Here is a 14,267-nt window from a genome sequence, read left to right as displayed (position 1 = left end):
ACTCTAATTTTTAGGTTGAGATTCCTTTGAAGTGTAATGATCAACTTGTTGTGATAGATAAATCTTTTTTCTCCTTATACTACTTGTAGCCTTCTTAATTTTCACTTCTAATATTATTATATTCACATCATATATTCTTCATTTTCTATGTTTTGGGTGTGACAGAATACATTACATGTATACTAATCCCAAACATAATTCATCAAAGTTGGCTACAATAAAAGTTTCACCAAAATACACAAATTCATCCCAACTATTGGTATTTGGGTTGTGAAGACAAACTCAGTGACGTTTTAATACTCATAAATCATTGTCAATACTTAGCATCATCATGCTCTTGGTAGATGTAGAAGCTTAGTTCATATTAATCATTTCCAAGTAGTCTAAACTTGGTCAGCACTGGTGACTCAATGAACATTGTGGTACTCAAGATATAAATCAAATCACTTGGTTGACACTTCCTAGCTTGGTCAAAACTTGATTCATATCATTGATGTTACAAACTCAGTAAACCCTAGAGACCACCATTTGCACTGTGTAACTTGGTAAAAACTATGAAGCTCAATTTGTACTCATACTCATCAACATGATAGATACTACTTAGTGTGAACTAAATCTTGACTCCAGAACTTGATAGCAACAATAGAACATGGTAGAACCTGAATTAATTAGTTAACACTATTAACTACAAGATAAGATTAATAGCTACTAATTATTTCACTAAGTTTGAGTCACTAATGAAAAAACTTGACCATAGTGTCAACAATCTCCCCTTTTGTATTAGTGAGAAAAATACTTATCAATCAAGAAATTAATTTCTCAAAATTTCAAGTTCAAAACATTCTTTAGTCTCCATCCTATGTCTTTAGCTTAGTAACATACTTTATTTTTGAGGTTTTTCAAATTTTATTTTGTAAGAAATGTTTAGTAATTATTTGTACATGTATATGTATAATATTATGATGCTCCCCCATTCATGTATATACATGTTATGCTTTTCTCAATATATACATATATTTCTTACCTCATATCTTTATATCACATCTTCTCCCCCTTTTTATATTATCTCATCTTCCCCCCCTTTTGACATAAATGCTGAAGGTGTATGTTATGTGTTAATGCCAAAATGTGACAAGAAGTCAGAATGTACCTTCAAAATCAATTCCATTGTCTTGTCCCAATTTTCATGCAACACCTTGCTTGCATGTAATGTAATTTGTACTTCTATTGATAACTCCATCATGTGATTAGCTATGGAGAAGTTATTATCTTGGATGAGAGTTTTGGTATGTGAAATATGTTTTTACAATGCATCCATTTTTAGGAGAATCATGCCTTGGATGTCTACAAGTGTGGACTTGATCCTAACTTCTTCCCTTAATAATTCTACTTGCATATTGGTCAAAAATATGATCTTTGAGTAGTGAGAAAAACTATAGCTAGAGTCAAGTGACATATTGTGTGTACTTGCCTTGAATTCTTCATCAATCTTAGATATTTTATCTTTGATTTCCTGAGTGAAGCTAGATGTATCGCATAACTTTTTGAATAATGAGGTTACATTATTTGCAAAGGTTTCTAATGAGCTGAGAATAGTAGACAAGACTACTTGATATATTGCAATATTCTATGCAAGTTGCTCCAATACTTTGTTCTCAAATTTCCTCTCTAATCTTTGTGACAATTTTCTTGCCCATTCAGATCTTCATTGAATTTATGAACAACTTTTTCCAACTGAACCAAAATAGGTTGTCTCCTACCAACCTCAATACTTAGTGCATCTATAAGTATGTTCTTCACATATTCAAGAACTTGGTTTTCTTTTCTTTTCTCTTTTCTAAGCTTTTGGTGCTTAGTTTTCTTCTACAATAGTTCACCTATGATGTTTCTTTGATCAGGATTCAGAGTAGAGATACCCCAATTTGGGATAACTATATCCTTGTCAAGATTAATTTCTTGAGTCTTTACCTTTGTCCTTGCTTGAAAATTTAGTACTTGGTTGAGGCTTTCTCTCAACTATCTTTGTACTTACTATTTGTATACTGGGAATTGTAAGAATAGTAGAAATAGAAGGGCTAGTGATGAAAGTAGATATGGCCTCCTAGTAGAAATGTCTAATTATTGTGAAGCTAAATTTGATGATGTAGGAGGCACTAGCTTCTCAGTAGATGAAGTGTTGATCACTTCAGTCAATATAGTACTCAGCTGAATAGGTGCATAAATTGGTTAGGTGCATGATGTTGCAGTTCTTGCCACAACCATCTTGGCATAAGTTTTCTCTGAGCTTGATAGAATTAAATTTTTGCTTAGAGAATGAGAAAATGAGGCCATAATTATAGTTGCAATCTTCTCTAGGTCAGTTCCCTGAATATTCTAAATCTTAGGGAGATTCTCCTTAGTAAATTTCTTTTCTTTCTCCTCATCATCCTAGATTTACATCATCTATTTCTATATATTATTCATCATTATTGTAATTTTCTACTTTACCATCTTCATCATCTATGTCACTAACATGAACAACAAAATCACTCTATTGATGAAGTTTGTAGATATTATTCCATTTAGTTGTAGTTTTCTTCACCACATGTTCAATGTCATTGACCAGTATCATGCATGTGTTGAATTTTAGAGTGAGTTTCTCTTTATTTATCTTCATGGATTCTTTTACCTATTTATCACTAAGACTTAGCATGAGCTATGTTAGAATCTATTCAAATATATCTTTTGTAATTTTTTTAGCATTTTCCCATCTAGGCTTGATTCTTTCCATAAGCTCATTGGGAATTTACTATGCAAGTTGATCTGGTGAGTATTTTCATTTACCTAGTTTTGATATTATCATGTCTTTATCTTACTTCTTCTCATCTACATTCTTGGTCTCATATCTGAGAGATTTGAAGTTAGCCATGCTAGCTCTTGCATTATTTTCTTTTATTTTTTCTTTAAATTTAGGTGGAGGTCTTTTGAAAATAATTTCCTCTACATCTTCTTTACCTAATTTCAATTTCTTTCTTGATCTAGATGCTCTTCTCATGAATATTTTAGTAGTTGACTTGGTAGGTTTTCCAGTTATGATGACCTTACCCTTCTTCTTGATTTGCTCTTCTTTTTCATATTTTCTTTCTTCTTCCTCATATTTGGCATCATCTTCTTCCAAATCATCTCCTTTTCCTTCATTCAATAGGAGAGTAGAACTTGCTTGCCTCAATTTTTCTATCCTCTTGTTTCCTTTACCAATTACTTGAGGAAGCTTAATTTTAGGTTCTATTCTAGTTTTGGCTTCAGCAAAAGTACCAAAATATGTGGCCTTGGGATTGAAAGGTTCATTCAATAGTGCCTCAATAATATTCTTGGTATTATTAATGTTAACCTCATAGCTTAAAGGCTTAACCCACACCAATCTAGGTATAACTTCTTGAATGTACACTTTGTCACAATCTACCATGAAACAAACATCATCCTTGTTATCTTCTACAAGTTTCTTAGGTATTCTAAATTTTCTATTCATATATTCTTTGAATGAATCAAAGTAATTATCTATGATACTAATGAAGTTCTCACCTGTCTCTATTATATATTTATTAATCTGATATAGTATCGGTACATCTTTTCTCCATATGACTGAATCTTTTGAAGGGAAAAACTTTTTCGCAAAGAAGAATAAACTAGTCAAGAGTGAACCACACTTACATGGGTTGTTTTTTGAAGTCTTCATGTTTTCCTTATTCTTGTTGAATTGAATTAGCATTAGCTTAGCAAGGTCAAAGTACATTCTATTCTTCACCACCTTGAGATCCAAATCAACTACCTCACATGACATGTTGTTGAGACAAATGGAGCTATAGATCTTGTGAGTTATCACATGAATTCCAAATTTTAGTTCTATGTAAGTCATATTGTTGATCTTCATGCCTCTTCCATCCCACTTGGAAAGAGTTAAAATATTTATAGTTCTACCTGACTTAGGTTTTTTGTAGCCTTTTCTTTATTCACAATTAGGAGCCTTGTGATTCAATGAATCATTTTCTTTGTTATTTGAATAGGCTACTCCAACCATAGCTTCCAATTGTGTACATGGATAAGGATAAAACTTATCCATTTTATCTAAAATTCTCAAGGCATATACAAAAATGTATGCTAAACCCTTGGTCTCCAAATGTTGATGCTTAGATTCCAATGCACCATTCACATATAACTTTTCTAGAGTCTCATCCATCATTAGGGTTCTGATATCTTATATCAAACAAGAAAAATATGGACAAATATTGTTAACAACTAATACCTCTGGTGGAATCTATGATAGAGCTCTAGTTGGATCAAGTGCTTCTGTAATTGTTGGACTCAACTTGAAGTTTGGTGCCTTCTAATAGCCTACTTGAACTGGCATCTTAGATCCTTTACTATTTTACCTACTAGAGGATGCCATTCTTGGTAGGCTTTAATAAAACATGAGAATTTTAAACAACAAATACATATATAGCTTAGAAGTACATAAATCACCCTTTGCAAATAGCTCTTCAAAAATTCATAGCGATAAATGAATTTGATTCCCTTTATTTTGAAAAGTTTTCACTTTTTATGATTTCTTATCATACCTCACAATTTCTTATGATTTCTTAGTTTTGGTGACAAACTATCTTCCACATGATTTAAACTTAGTGCTCAGTCGAGTCATTCATAACTTAGTGTCCACATAATATTTTAGTGTATCCCCACCTTGCTTGTCAAGGTCTTACAACCCAACCTAGCTCGATAAGGTCTAGATTTTCCTTAGTCACTTAGTGATCCCTTTGCATATTGAATGCTGATATGGATCTTTCCTTCTAGTTGGCTAGAACTAACATAAGATATCAGCTTCAAAATCTTAGTTCTAGTCATTCCTATGAGAGACCAAGTAGAAATTCTTGAGCCACCCAATTCTTGAGTAATATGGGATTCATGTTTTGACTTGCATTCTTAGAAGATTTCAGAATCCACTACTGCCTTATCTTCTTTTTGATATTGTCAAATTTAGCTTTCTTTTCATCTTTGATCCTTCTAGTGTTCATAGAGTTCTTAGCAAGATTTCTAATTTTTTTACAAATAAAATATCTTCTAGTGGTATCTCTTGTCCTCATGTGACATTTCACACAATTTTCTCCAATGTGCCCAAATTCTCCATAGTAGTGGTATCCACACCATGTGTTTTAGTACCAACCAAATATAGCTTCCACAATATATTTTGCTAGATTCAATATCTTTGTTTATAATTTAGAAGATTTGTACCCATGCTTCTTGTATTTGTGACATTTACCTTCAAATTTAGGTTTCTCTTTGCATTCATTAGCTCTATGAACATGCTTATTGCAATTGTAACACTTTCCACTAAATTTTTCTTTACTATTTCTCCAACATTTGTTTGGTGTATGACCTAACTTACTACAATTTCAAGTATGTCTTAGATTATTTTGAGCTCCTTGCTTGGATGATTCACCTTCTTCTATGTATCCTATTTCTCCTTTTTCTTTTTGTCTATATTGAATAAACTCATTCAACTAATTCATATCTTCTTGAGATTTCATAATCCTCTCATTGGTTTTCTTTCCATTGTTTAGATCATTTTGCAAGCTTTCATTCTCTAATCTTAGATTAATGACTTCTTCATTTGTATTAGTAAGATGATCAATGAAGTTATCCTATTGAAGGGATAGATGTTGAACTTTATTTTTCATTCCTTCTATCTCTTTTCTATCTTTGTCTTTTTCTGCAATGACTTCACACAATTTTGCAAACTAAATTTCTTGTTCTCTTTTCAGCTTTCTAACTTTTTTCTTGAAGATTACAATTCTTCTCTAATAAGTCTCTGATTGCCTCATTAACTTCATCTAAATTTCTTTCTAGATAGATATCTTCAATTATTTCATCAGGGTAGAGTTTCTCATTCATTTTTACTACAAGATCTTTTTTACCTTTTAAGGTTTGAGAGAGTTACTCCTTTGCTTTCTTAAGTTGTCCATTAGCCAATTCCAAATACAACTTTTCATTTTCAATAGCCTTATCTATCCTAAATACCTCCATTGTCTCTAATATTTTCTCAAGTTGTTAAACTTCTTCATTGAGAACCATAAAGGTCTGATACCAATTGTCGGAAATATAGGATAGGCTAGGTTAGTGAGAGGGGAGGGGTGAGTTAGGAACCAATAAATCTTAGTTCACCAATTAATCTTTTATATATATTTTGTCTAATTACACACATGAAAAACTAAAAGCATTAAAATACTCATAGCACTTTGACACAAGTGTTAGAAATAAGAATTACTAAGAGGGGGGGTTAATCAGTAATCTAAAAAATTTAGTCACCAACTGGATAATATTTTTTACCTTAAACCATACATAACAAAGTAATAAGGTAATGTTGAATGTAATAGTAACCATGCATAAAGATAACTCATAACACCACATTTAGTTAATTAGGGAAACCATGGCCAAGGGAAAACCATGATAGGGACGATATCCACTAGATAATATAGTGAGATATTTAAGTTCCTCGATAGAGGATGGACCCAGTTAGGATTCAGTGAAAAAATTTAGTATAGAGAATCCTTGTTAAGAGACTTTGAAACCTTGTTAGGAGATTCCAACCCTGTTAGGAGTTGTGCCAACCTTGTTAGGAATTGTTGTATAGTAGATGCATGATGAGCTCACTATACAAACATGCACTTCCAATTAGAAGAAGAGCTCACTACCAAAACAAGTAATTAGACTTCTGGAATATAGGCTTTGTAACTTCTTTCTCATTTGATCTCTAATCTTTAGCTTGATCTTGGATCTCAAAACATCACATATATCTCTTTTACAGTAAGTTCATATATCACAATACTTGGACAACTTACATATCACTTCACACATTTAATTTGCAAGATCTCCTTTGCATAAATACAATACCTTTACAAAAATTGCATCTAGGTTAGTTAGGAGCATAATATTCTTTTCCAACTTAGATTAAACATCTAGGATGTTGGCCTTAATTGGTCAAGTAATTATTTTGTAAACAAAATAATTCCTTTCGTTTAATTTTGATGTCCTATTTTAGTAAAACATGAATAAATATTTTTTTTATAGTCCATACTAACTTTCAAGGTTATTACACATCATCATCAACATGTATACAATCTCCATCCAACTTTTCTAGTCATAATATGATGTTAGTAACAAGTTACATCTAAAACAATGCACTGTTGTATACCAAATTCATACGTAGACAATTTCTTGTGTACTAAAATCTAAGTATATTTATTTCTAAGGTTTCTTGTAAAAATTTACATTATGTCTTGCCATAAATGAAAAAAATTACATATCTTCATTAACCAATTTTTAGTCACAGAGATTATGAGCAGTGAGAGCTGTAAAATGGAGAAGATCACATAAATGTATATAAGACATCCAACAGATAAAATATTGGATATTGGAAACTTGATAATGAAAACATTTCAGAATGAGATCAGACAAAGATTCAAGATTATGCCTATGATTGTAGAAATATTTAAAGAAGATATTTGTGTTACTTTTGGTACAAATTTTACTTACTTTCAAGCAGTAGCACCTTAGGAAACACTTCTTGATCCCTAAGGTTATGAATTGACTGATGAAATAGTTGTTGATTACATTGATTTTTTGTTGAAATTAGAGAAGGAATAAGCTAATTATAGATTTGGAGCTTATGATGAGATTACCCAATCAACTAATGAATCATTTCTTGAGAAGGAATCTCACAAGAAGATTGAAACAATAATGAAGAAAGCCACATCAAAGGTGTGTATGACTAAGAGTGAGTCTCAAGTAGTTGGATAGAATATGAAACAAGGTATGTGTCTATTTCAGAGACATCTTCAGAACATATCATTCCTTATGTAGTAGTATCAGATGTTTAGCCAAGTGAGCTGAATAGGAAATCAAAGAGATTAGTGGAAGCTATGACCACCAAGAGTAAAAGGGTCAAGCAACAAGCCATTGGACTTGTAAAGAGACAAAATACATTGTTGAAAATTGTTGATTCCAATGAAGAATATGAATCAGATAAAGAAGTTAAATAGACAAAGAAGTTAACTACTTCTAACAAATTAGTAAGAAAAACTCAACAACCTAGGAAGTCAAAGATAGAGAAGATAAATTCAACTCTTGCTAATCAAGGAAACTTTGTTCACATTGACAAATTTGATGATATTAATAATAACTTATACCAAGATTAGATTAACATCTCTACTATGAGATACACAATAGACAGTAATTTGAAACTCAAGGATATTGAAGGCACAATAAACTAGAAAGTCTATAACAGAATCATAGAAAAGAAAGCACCAATTGAAGAAGAGGACTTAAAACTTTCGAAGTGTATAATAAGAAAAATATGCAAGATTGATGATGAAGACAAAGTTAAGAGATTTTTGAATGATCTAGCACCTTATTTAAGGAACAAAGTATTACCATTCCTATTTAGGGTGGGTGAGAAAGATAAGTTAAGAAGTGAAACTACAACAACTATGAATTAGATGATTACAAAGTCTAAGGAAAAATCTTCACTAGCACCTAGAATGTCAGAAGTATCAATAAGTGGTGACACACCATAGATAGATTGGACCAATGTTACCATTAACATTTATGATACTAACCCATTTGAAAGATCCAAACAAAATGAATGTCATACCAAGGATATTGAAGATCAATTGAAGTAAATTGAAGAAGATAAGAGGTTATTAGAGGAAGAGAAAAGGAAAATAGAAGAGACCAAGTAGAAAGTGCTTGAAGATGAGATGAAAAGAAAAGTTGATCAAGAAAAGAAAAGATTAATTGAAGAAGAAATGAAGATAAAGTTAGAGGAAGATAAGAAGAAGATATTTGAAGAGGGAGAAAAGAGAGAAAGAGAAGAGAAAGAGAAAGAAGAGATAAGAGTCAAAGAGGTAGTTAAAACAAAATAAAGGGAAGGTGACACTAGAGCTTCTAGTTTATCTACTCCACTTTCACTTGCTAGGTTGGCAATGGATGATGATGATCAAACTAAATTTATCTCATCTGTGTCAAAACTTATTGAGAAGAACAAAATAGTGAAGAGCCTATAGTGAATCTTGATGGAGGTTAAAGAGTGATTACATAGTACTCTACTAATAAAACATATAGAGATACATCATAAATAAAGGGAAAAGCTAGTGATAAAATATTTGGATGAAGAATTTTCAATTTTTTTTGCATACTGCAAAAACTAGGGTACATATTTCACATGATGTTAACTTGTTTAGCACTATCTTTCAGAATAATAAGAATGATTTGATAAGTCTTGAAACTTGTATCAAGGAACTTTGGAAATTTCAATAGGATGGGAAGATATTGTACATAAAGTGTACCCTATATTATAAGCTGACTAAGGACATTGACAATCATATTGGAGGAGAGATGAGTGAGCTAGAGACTCTTTCTAGCTAGTTACAACATTCTTCTAGTAAAATTAATGATTTGAAAGGAAAAGTGGCCAATATTCATAATGATATCAAGAAAATAAAACTTATAAAGGAACAAATTTTCAAGAGAGTATTGGATTTTAGAGATTCTATTGCTTTGAAAATATATATTGTTGAGAAATAGGTAGAGTAATGTGTCAAGGCCAAGGACATTGATTCTAACTTTTTATACTCCGAGCTTAATGTACTTGAGATTGCATCATATGCCTTATGTGCAATTCTCACCTCTACTAAATCAGCTAAGGACACATGGACAAAAGGTATGAGCAGTATTAAGTGAAGTTTTGATGATAGCATGAAGATACTATCAGCTTAAAGGTAGAAGAACAACATTTTTGATAGTTTTTTGACATTCTAACCTTTGTCACTGATGTTAAAGGGGGAAAAAATGCATAAGAAAATTGTAAATAAGGTAAAGAGAAGATAAAATTGTATGATATGAAATCATAATATAAGTAGGAGCTTATGTAAGATGGACAAGATGTAATAAATGTAATGATACTATGTTACTTATTTTTGATGTTTTTGATACTCGGGAAATTTTCCCTATTTTGTTGCCATCAATGCCAAAGGGGGAGATTTCTGACAATTGGCTAATGAATATATGTAATTATTGTAATTTATGGCAACACATGATGTACATGCTTACAAGAAATCTTATAAATAAAGATACTTAGCTTTTGGTACACAAAAAATTTTCTAAGTATGAATTTGGTATACAACAGTGTATTGTTTTGTATGTAATCTGTTACTGACATCATATTATAAATAGTGAAGTTACATGAAGATTGTATACATGTTGATGATGATGTGTATAACCTTCAAAGTTAGTAAATACTATACCAAAATAAATTATTGATGTTTTACTAGTAAAATAGGAAAGCATAAATAAAGGAAAGGAATTATTTTGTTTACAGAATAATTACTTGACCAATTAGGGCCGATATCCTGGATTTTTTCTCTAAGTTGGAAAAGTATATTATGGTCTTAGCCAACCTATTAGTAATTTTTGTGAAGGCATTATATTTATGGAAATGAAATCTTGTAAATTAAATGTGTGAAGAGATATGTAAGTTGTGCAAGTATTGTGATATGCGAACTTACTATGATAGTGATATATGTAATGTTTTGTAAAAGCTATTTCATGATTTGGGATCAAGCTAAAGAAAAAATATTAGATAAGAAAGAATTTACAAAGCATATATTCTAGAAGTCAAATTACTCTTTTGGGCAGTGAGCTCTTCTTTTAATTAAAAGTGCATATTTGAGGAGTGAGCTCATCCTGCATCTAGTATACTACAACTCCTCATAGGGTTGGAATCTCCTAATAGGTATTCAAAATTTCCTAATAGGTACTCTCTATACTAAATTTTCTCATTGACTCCTAATAGGGTCCAGCCTCTAGCAAGGAACTTATATAGATTTGGAACTTATGATGAGATTACCCAATCAACTTATGAAGCATCCTTGAGAAGGCATCTCACAAGAAGTTTGAAATAATAATGAAGAGAGACACATTAGAGGATAGTATGACTAAGAGTGAGTCACAAGTAGTCAGAAAAACTATGAAACAAGGTATATTGAATGTGCAACCATTTGTCAATGTCTAACATAGAGACATCTTCAAAATAGAGCATTCCGTATGTGGCAGTATCGAATGATCAACCAAATGAGACAAAGAGGAAATCAAAGAGATTAGTGGAAGCTATGATCAAAAAGACTAAAAGGGTCAAGCAACAATCCACTAGACTAGGAAAGAGAAAAAATAAATTGTCGACAATTGTTGAGTCTAGTGAAGAACAAGAACAAGAACTAGAAGTTAAATAGAAAAAAAAGTTAACTACTTCTAAGTTAGTGGCAGGAAAAGTTCAACAACGCTAGAAGCCATAGATAGAGAAGATAAATTCAACTCTTGCTAATAAAGGAAACTTTGTTCAGATTAATTTTTTTTATGAGTTTTATAATAACTTTGAAAAAGATGAGATTGACATCTCTACTATGAGATAGACAATAGACAATAATATGAAACTCAAGGATATTAAAGGCATCGTAAACCAGAAAGTATATGATAGACTCATTGAAAAGAAAGCACCAGCTGAAGAAGAGGACTTAGAAATTTTGAATTCTATAATAAGAAAAATATGCAACATTAATGATGAAGAAGTTAAGAGATTTTTGAACAATCTAGAACCTTACTTGAGGTACAAGGTAAGACCATTCTTTTTTATGGTAGGTGAGAAAGATAAGTTAAGAAGTGAAACTTCGATAGCTCTAACTTAGGTGATGATAGAGTCAAAGGCAGCATCTTCACTAGCACCTAGAACCTTAGAAGTATTACTAAGTCGTGACACAACATAAATAGATCAAACCAATGTTACCATTAACATTATTGATACCAACCCATTTGAAAGATCCAAATAGAATGAGCAACATACTAAGGATATTGAAGATCAATTGAAGTAAATTGAAGAAGAGAAGCAACTATTAGAGGAAGAGAAAGGAAAAGTAGAAGAGATGAAGTATAAATAACTTGAAGATGAGATGAAAAGAAAAGATTAATTGAAGAAGAAATGAAGAGAAAGTTAGAGGAAGATAAGAAGAAGATATTTGAAGAGGAAGAAAAGAGAGAAAGAGAAAGAAAGGAAAGAGAAGAGAAAGAGAAAGAAGAGAGAATAGTCAAATAGGTGGTTGAAAAGAAGCAAAGGAAAGATGGTACTAAACCTTCTAGTTCATCTTCTCCATTTTTTCTTGCTACCTTGACAACTAACAATGATGATCAAACTAACTTCATCTCATCTTTGTTAAAAATTATTGAGAAGAATAGAATAGTGAAGAGCCTACAGTGAATCTTGATGGAGGTAATTGATTGATTACATAGTACTCTGGCTATAAAACATTTATAGATAGATCCTAAATAGAGGGCATAGCCAATGCTAAAATATTTTGATGAAAAAATTTCAAATATGTTGAATATTGCAAACCAAGCCACATATTTTCCATGATCTAACTTGTTTAGCACTTTTTGTCATAATATTAAGAATTATTTGATAAGACTTGATACTTGTATCAAGGAACTTTGAATATGTCAATAGGATGGCAAGATATTGTATGCAAAATGTACCTATCATTTAAGTTGACTAAGGAAAATGACAATCATATTGGAGGAAAGATGAGTGAGCTAGAGACTCTATCTAGCTAGTTACAACATCCTTCTATTAAAATTTATGCTTTTAAAGGACAAGTGGCCATTATTCATAATGATATTAGGAAACTAGAACTTTGAAAGGAACAAATTTACAAGAGAGTACTGGATTTTAGAGGGTCTATGTAAGGAAACTTGGCAACAAAGAATATAACCGTTTCCACATAACCCATAATAAATCTAAAATAAATTCGGAATTAAAATTCACATGCAAGAGAATAGAAAACATACCCACAAAATTGTGACACAAGATATACCCTGGGAAACCCTCATTGAGGGAAAAACCCAGCCTCCAAAAGCATCCATCATCATGTATTATTCAGCAAAAAATACCATTGCCATACAACCATGGAAGCCTTCACGGCCATAGCCACAACCGAGCAAACTATGTGAACAAGCATGAATCCACACATCCCATGCCATTCTTTCAACCTTCACAAATGCTCCCTTGGCTAACCTGTCAAGCCTTGTCCCGCTCAACTCTTGCTTTTTGTCTTCTCCTTGTCACTCTCTACTCTCTCTACAACAACTACCCTTGTGGCTGCTTATATAGTAGTAAGTCCCGCAAAACCACCAAGTGGTATTACATAAACCATGTGCTAAAACCATGTACTACCTAACCCACTGACCCCACATTTGATATTGGGCTTTTAATTCTTTTCCCCTATATTAAATAATTACATAAAATATTATCACAATGTTACAATACAACTCATCAAGAATATTCCATGGGAATCTTTACATGTTGCACGTCCATTTAGGCACAACATTACATAACAAAATAAAATATAACAATATTATGCAAGGTGTGTAACACCCATTATCTCAACAATCTCCCACTTGTTGTATACATTGCATAAGGTCAATCCGTAGTCACACAAATGAACAAGGGAACAATCCCTCCCAGCACATCCACCATCATGGATCAAAATACACCAAGTGCTCAATCCTGGTACCCACAAAAAAATCAAAGTATCCAGCATCTTGAACATGAATGATCTCACCTCCTATTATGCCACTGCCACTAGACATACATAGAAGCCATCCAAAGAGAAAGCCACCCAACCTTTCGCATTAAAAGATCATAAAATCCTATACCAACTAAAAATTCCAAGCGCAAATAACCTAATCCAAAGGTAATCACATGTATCCGTAGTTGTCAAAATATCCATAGCTGAAATAGCACCCACAACAAATGCCAAACCCATCCAACTATCTATACCTCAAAAGGTATACCAAGTGAATCTCATATCACCGATATATCCAATCTATAACCTACAATCACAAGCCTCAAGAGCAATACCTACCACATATATACGAAGAAGCTCCCACTGCAAAAGATAATGTCAAATCTATAACCAATCCACACAACACATCTCAAAGAAGTGAATCCATGTAGTATCAAGGACATCCACAATACATAAACCAATATCCTGCAAGAAAAAACTTTCATATCAAGTCTCCAATAGTCTCCCAAATTCACCACAACCAAGAGAGGAAAGAGAAAGAAATAACCATGTCATCTCTCACATGACATACATGAGCACAAACCAGTGATCATAATCTCCAACCAA

This window comes from Cupressus sempervirens, chromosome 4 (genome assembly GCF_028749045.1).
Source record: "Cupressus sempervirens isolate cs-2001-9-10 chromosome 4, ASM2874904v1, whole genome shotgun sequence".
In the NCBI taxonomy this organism is placed as follows: Eukaryota; Viridiplantae; Streptophyta; class Pinopsida; order Cupressales; family Cupressaceae; genus Cupressus; species Cupressus sempervirens.
The sequence above is the reverse complement of the archived record's forward strand: the minus strand, read 5'-3'. Positions refer to the sequence as shown.